The sequence below is a fragment of the Antechinus flavipes genome, chromosome 1 (assembly GCF_016432865.1).
Source record: "Antechinus flavipes isolate AdamAnt ecotype Samford, QLD, Australia chromosome 1, AdamAnt_v2, whole genome shotgun sequence".
Taxonomy (NCBI): Eukaryota; Metazoa; Chordata; class Mammalia; order Dasyuromorphia; family Dasyuridae; genus Antechinus; species Antechinus flavipes.
The window spans coordinates 230766475-230773233 of NC_067398.1; the positions used below are offsets into that span (position 1 = coordinate 230766475).

General features: G+C 42.3%; 1 long non-coding RNA gene across 1 annotated transcript; it reads left to right on the forward strand.

The window, feature by feature from the left end:
• The first annotated feature begins 248 nt into the window (after window positions 1-248).
• On the forward strand, window positions 249-4752 carry LOC127553859 (uncharacterized). Its single transcript, XR_007951837.1, has 2 exons — window positions 249-754; window positions 4072-4752. It is a non-coding gene; the product is annotated as an uncharacterized LOC127553859 (long non-coding RNA).
• The last annotated feature ends 2007 nt before the right edge of the window (window positions 4753-6759 follow it).

Sequence of the window (6759 nt, forward strand, 5' to 3'; positions counted from 1 at the left end):
ATATTGCTGGTGGAGTTGTGAACTGATACAACCATTCTGAAGAGCAAATTGGAAATTGTACATACTCTTTGATCCAACAGTGTCTCTATTGGGTCTGTATGCCAAAAAGATCATAAAAAATGGAAAAGGACCCAAATGTGCAAAAGTGTGTGTGGCAGCCTTTTTGTAGTGGCAAAAAAATGGAAATTGAGTGAATGTCCATTAGTTGGAGAAGGCTGAATAAGTTATTGTGTGTGAATGCAACAAAATATTATTTTTCTATAAGAAATGATGAGCGGACTGATTTCAGAAAAGCCTGGGAAGATTTACATGAACATCTGATGCTAAGTGAAGTGAGTAAAATCAAGAAAATATTGTACATAGCAACAAGATTATGTGATGATCCACTGTAAGCGTTAAAAAGCCTCTAGAAGCAAGGAACGCAGTTCAAGGCATGTGGGAGGACCTGAGGGATGAGAGGTACTGAGGCGCAGGTGAGTTCTTTGTGGAGATGGGGCATAGCCCCAGGAGGCGGTGTCTGACCCCAAGTACCACGTCTCCCTCCTTAGTGCTCTCAAAGCCTAGCATGCCTCCCTCCTTTTTCTTGGGCCAATCCCGTCATGACCTACCTGTCCTGGTTCCTAGAGGACCTCCCCTTTCCCCAGATCCTCAGGGGGGATAAATATATGCTATCTAAGAATAAAGTTCTCTTTCACTTCACCCCTACCTCCTGGTGGTCTGTGTCTGTGAGATCTGGGTTGGTGCCCGAAGACGGGTAAGTGTGGCCTAGCTGTGCCATTGACAAACGGGCATTAAGAGTAGCTCAAAGAGGAGCTACCAGGTTAGAGTAGTCCATGAGGCGTAACAAGTGGCACCCGAACAGGGACAATTTTGGCTAGGACCTCCCCTTGTAGCAGGCCTGCAGGTGGGAAGAAAGACAGAACTTTGCTTTAGAGGGAGTAGAAAGTTAGGAAAATGGGACAGTTTGTTGTGAGGGTCCCAGACCAGGAGGTACCAGGGAAAGAAGCTTATAGAATAGTAAAGCAAGCAGGATTGGAAATGAATTTAAAAACGTGGGAGGTAGTAGGTAGTCAGATGGCTTCCTATGATAAGGAAGCTCCGGGAGCTATCCTGAAATGACATCAAGTGATTGGAGGCACTTTAAGAGGTACAAGTTGCAATCCATTAAAAGTAGATAATGAAGTGCAAACGAAGAGTCATAAAACAAATGAGGGTTGTAAACCGGCACTCACTGGGACCAGCAGTGCCCGTAAAATGGAGCCGGCGGAAGTTAGTTATGGGAAAGAACCAGGAAATAAACAGGAAGATGAAGGAGGTGGATGTGATGTGAAAGAAGGAAGAGATCGTGAGGAAGAAGCAGGAAGTGGATATGACGGAACAGGAGGGGGCAGGGATAAGATGAGTAATGAGAAAGTAAACAGAGAGACATATGACATTGAAGTAAAGGACGGTGATAAGATGAGGGAGGAGAAAGTGAACAGAGGGAAAGTCACCTCCATCTCCGAGGCATGGCCTTCTCCCTCCTCCCCCGCCTTCCCTGAGGAGATATGTCTCCCATCTGCTCCCTCTGTACCGCTTGTGAAGGCTTTGCAGATTCCCAGACAAGTTTAGGACAAATAATACAAATTTTCCACAAATCTGGAAAATACAAAAGAAATGAGGCTCAAATGCAATATGATGCAGCAAGATAAGCAGCTGTGATCCAATGTGCTCAACAAGAATTCAGCAAAATTCAGACTTCTGAAAAGCAGAGGCCCTCCATGACTCGGATTAAACAGGGCCCAGATGAACCTTTTCCTGATTTTGTGGCCCGCCTACAGGCGGCTGTTGAGAGGTCAGTGGGCAGAGAAGCCTCCAGTCTCCTTGTACAGAAATTGGCAGGGGAGAATGCTAATAGTAACTGCCAGAAGGCCATGCTTACTGTAGATGGGAAGGCTGGCCTAGAAGAGATGATAAAGAGATGTGAGAATTTTGGCTCCAATGCCTTTCAAATGGATGCCCTCCCAGCTGCTATATCTAAAGGGGTTGCGGCAGAAGACCTGCCCTGGCAGTTTGCAGACAAACAGGGGATATTCCAACCCCTGGTGGTCGCAGGTCTCAGGTACAATCTATGGGGCAGGGACACATTGAAGGCTTGTGGGGCCTCAGTTTATATACCACCTCCACAGGATTTCTAATTGGGGCCATTGGGGGTTTGGGTACCCATCTTTCATACCATGCCCACACCATTAACATGGAAATCTAACACCCCGGTTTGGGTGCCCCAATGGCCTTTCTCAGCTTATAAAACCCAAACTTTATGTGAAAATATACAACAACAGTTGAAGGCCGGACATATAGAATCAACGTCCAGCCCATGGAATAGCCTTGTAATTATCATAAAGAAAAAATCTGGAAAATTCAGAATGCTAGTGGACCTTAGGGCATTGATGCTACTAATGAACCAATGGGAGCCCTACAGTCTGGCACGCCATCTCCTAACCCCACCGACTGGCCAGTTACAGTAAGAGACATACAAGATTGTTTCTTCTCCATCTCTCTGGCCCCAGAGGAGAAGAAAAGATTTGCTTTTACCATTCCCTCTATAAACAATGCAGAGTCTGATCTGTGCTACCAATGGAAAGTTCTCCCCCCAAGGGATGTGTTGTAGTCCCACTTTGTGTCAGATGTACATAGCGCCAATGCTAGAACCAATTAGGAAGGCGTGGCTTCATGACATGATACTGCACTATATGGATGATATACTGTTATCAGTGAGCAGTGGGAAAGATCTCTGCCCAGCTTAAAGAGACCACGAGCGTTCTTGCTCCACATGGACTGGCGGTAGCCCCAGAAAAGATCCAACATAAGTATTCCATCATTTACCTGGGATTCCACATGGGGACTTCTGCAGTTACTCATCAGATACCTAACTTACACTTAGACAAGATGAATATTCTGAACCAATTTCAGAAACTGCTTGGACAAATTCAATGGTTAAGGGCTCATGCCCTTATTCCTATTTCTTTGATGCAGCCTTTGTCTGACATCTTAAAAGGATGTAAGAGATACCCAGAGCCCATTAACATTATATCAAACAGCTTATATGCTGTCCAAATGCTCAGAGGCATTGAGGATGCTGTCCTACAGCCTCAGAATCCTTCAATTGCTGACCTCCTTGCTGACTCGCAGCTGATTTTACAGACTAGAAACATCCATTTACATCCTGCGTGTATATTCTCACCAATGCTGTGCAGGAAGCATATTTGGGGGCAATGAGGTGGTGGACCATGCTTTACACTGTTCCCTTCTTATGGTCGCCACACCCCCTGAACATGCCCATGATTTTCTCCACTTATCCGGTAATTCTCTATGTCACCTTTATGGACCCACTTGGGAACAAGCCCAACAAATAGGAAAGCAGTGTGTTCAGTTTTTCCCTCCTCCTCCCAGTAAAAGAGTTAATCCCCAGAGCTTATTCCCCAATGATTTGTGGCAAATGGATGTGACACATGTAGGCTGTATAGCCATCCAGGTTTGTATTGACACCTTTTCTAGATTCCTTTGGGCCACAGTGGCCTTCCATGAGAAAATTCCTTCAGTCATTAAACATTTGTATAGTTGCTTCTCCTCTCACGGAGTTCCTAATACCATAAAGACTAATAATGGGCCAGCTTATATCTCTAAGCAGATGGCTACCTTCCTCTCCACATTCTCCATTAAACATGTTACAAGAATTCCCTATAATCCACAAGGTCAGGCTCTGGTGGAACGGGCCCATCATATTCTGAAGGCCACCCTTATTAAACAGAAGGGGGAGGAAATAGACTGAATCCCCAATGGCCCACACAGGAGGATGTGGATAAGACCTTATATACTTACAATGTTTTGTGCCTGTATAGAGATACCAGACTCTCTCCAGGAATGACTCATTTGGCACAATATTATAGACAGGACAGAAAACTAAGCTCCATGAAAACTGCACTTCAAATGCCAGAGAACATTCAAAAGGTCCTTTGGAAGGATGAGGAAGGACATTGGCAAGGTCCATTTTAATACTTTGGAGAGGGTCAGGATATTTATGTCTTGCAGGTCCTGATGAGGAAGGCCACAGGATTCCAGAAAGGACAAGGAAAGTTGCCCCTATTAAAACAGGGGCTGAAGAAAAAGAGAAGATGACCCAAGAGACGCCTGAAACAGCACCATAGCAGAGAGATGACTACCCTTGCTGGACTGGCTCAGTGATTGGATCCAACATACTTTCCCATCCCCTTCTATTGTATCCCATGGGATCTATGTAGTCATTTTGTATTGTTGCTTCTTTTACTTGTGCCTACTTTGCTAGGATGCTTTATATGTATTCTTAAAAAAAAATTCTTTAGAGGTGCTTATGGAAGAGCTTCTCATTTGTCAACATGAGAACATTTGGTCTTATCAGTAAAAGAGGGGGAGATGTAAGGGTTAAAAAGTCTCTAGAAGCAAGGAATGCAGTTCAAGGCATGTGGGAGGACCTGAGGGATGAGAGGACCGAAGTGCAGGTGAGTCCTACATGGAGGTGGGACTTATCCCCAGGAGGCAGTGTCTGACCCCAGGTACCATGTCTCCCTCCTTAGTGCTCTCAAAGCCTAGCACGCCTCCCTCCTTCTTCTTGGGCCAATCCCATCATTACCTGCCTGTCCTGGTTCCTAGAGGACTTTCCCTTCACCCCGGATCCTCAAGGGGGGTATAAATATATGCTATGTAAGAATAAAGTTCTCTTTCGCTTTACCCCTACTTACTGGTGATCTGTCTCTATGTTATCTGGGTTGGTGCCTGAAGACGGGTAAGTATGGCCTAGCCGTGCTGTTGACGAACAGGCATTAAGAGTAGCTCAAAGAGGAGCTACCAGCTTAGAGTAGTCCATAGGGGCATAACAATCCACTGTGATGGGCTTGGCTCTTTTCAACAGTGAGGTGATTCAAAACAGTTCCAATAGACTTGGGATGGAAAGAGCCATTCACATTCAGAGAGAGAATATGAATCAAAGCACAGTATTTTTACCTTTCTTTGTTGTTGTTTCTTTGCTTGCTTGCTTTTTTCTTTCTCATATTTGTTTCTTTCATCTTTTGATCTGATTTTTCTTGCACAGTATGATGGAAATGTGTTTAGAAGAATTGCACATATTTAATCTATATTGGTTGCTTGCTGCCTTTAGGAGGGAGTAATGGAGGGAGAAAAATTTGGAACACAAGATTTTGCAAACGTAAATGTTGAAAACTATCTTTGCTTGTATTTGGAAAAATAAAAGTCTATTAAAAATCATATCCCCTAGACTAACAATATTGAATAATCTGAGGAGATTAGAGTGGTGGCCACTGGTTCCAACTTCCTGCTTCTCCTCTTGGCAATCATATCCCCTAGACTAACAATACTGAATAATCTGGGGAGATTAGAGTGGTAGCCACTGGTCCCAACTTCCTGCTTCCCCTCTTGGCAGGAATTACAATCATCCTTGGAGAAGGATGGGGAGAAATGAGGTTAAAGATTCTGCCTCTCTTAAAGCCATTTAATGACATTCTCAAGACACGTGGAAAAACAACACTAACGCTTAGCTCTAAGTGTTCGATGGCCCTTCCTTTTTCTTCCCCTTTCTCCTTCAACCTTTAGGTTTCCTGTCATAGATCACTATTCCCTCCCACCCCCATACACACACACTTCAGATTTTTTTCTTTGTTTGTTTTCACATGGACATACTTCTCCTGTTTTTCAAAAAGAATGCTTCATGAACTCTAATAACCTAGAGAAGAATTGTTTTAGACTCAATGTCTTCTTTTTTAGAAGAAAAATCATATTTCACTCAGTCAACAAGCATTTATTAAGTACCTACTATGTGCCAGGCACTATGCTAAGGATAGGTCACTTAAAGAAATGCAAGAATCACATGTAATGGTGATAAACTGGAACCATTCCCAATAAAATCAGGATTGAAACAAGGTTGCCCACTATCACCATTACTATTCAATATTGTGTTAGAAATGATAGCTTCAGCAATAAGAGTTGAGAAAGAGATTAAAGGAATTAGAATAGATAATGAGGAAACCAAATTATCACTCTTTGCAGATGATATGATATTATACTTAGAAAACCCCAGAGATTCTACTAAAAAGCTATTAGAAATAATCCACAACTTTAGCAAAGTTGCAGGATACAAAATAAATCCACATAAATCATCAGCATTTTTATATATCACTAACAAAATCCAACAGAAAGAGCTACAAAGAGAAATTCCATTAAAAATAACTGTCGATAATATAAAATATTTGGAAATCTATCTGCCAAGGGAAAGCCAGGGACTATCTAAGTAAACCACAAAATACTTTCTAAGAAAATAAAGTCAGATCTAAACAATTAGAAAAATATTAAATGCTCCTGGATAGGCCAAGCAAATATAATAAAGATGACAATACTACCTAAACTAATCTATTTATTTAGTGCTATACCAATCAGATTCCCAAGAAACTATTTTAATGACCTAGAAAAAATAACAACAAAATTCATGTGGAAAAACAAAAAGTCAAGAATTTCAAGGGAACTAATGAAAAAAATCAAATGAAGGTGGCCTGGCTGTACCAGATCTAAAAACTATATTATAAAGCAGTGGTCACCAAAACCACTTGTTATTGGCTAAGAAATAGACTAGTTGATCAGTAGAATAGGTGAGGTTCACAGGACAAAATAGTCAATAACTTTAATCATCTAGTGTTTGACAAACACAAAGATCCCAGATTTCAGGATAAGAAT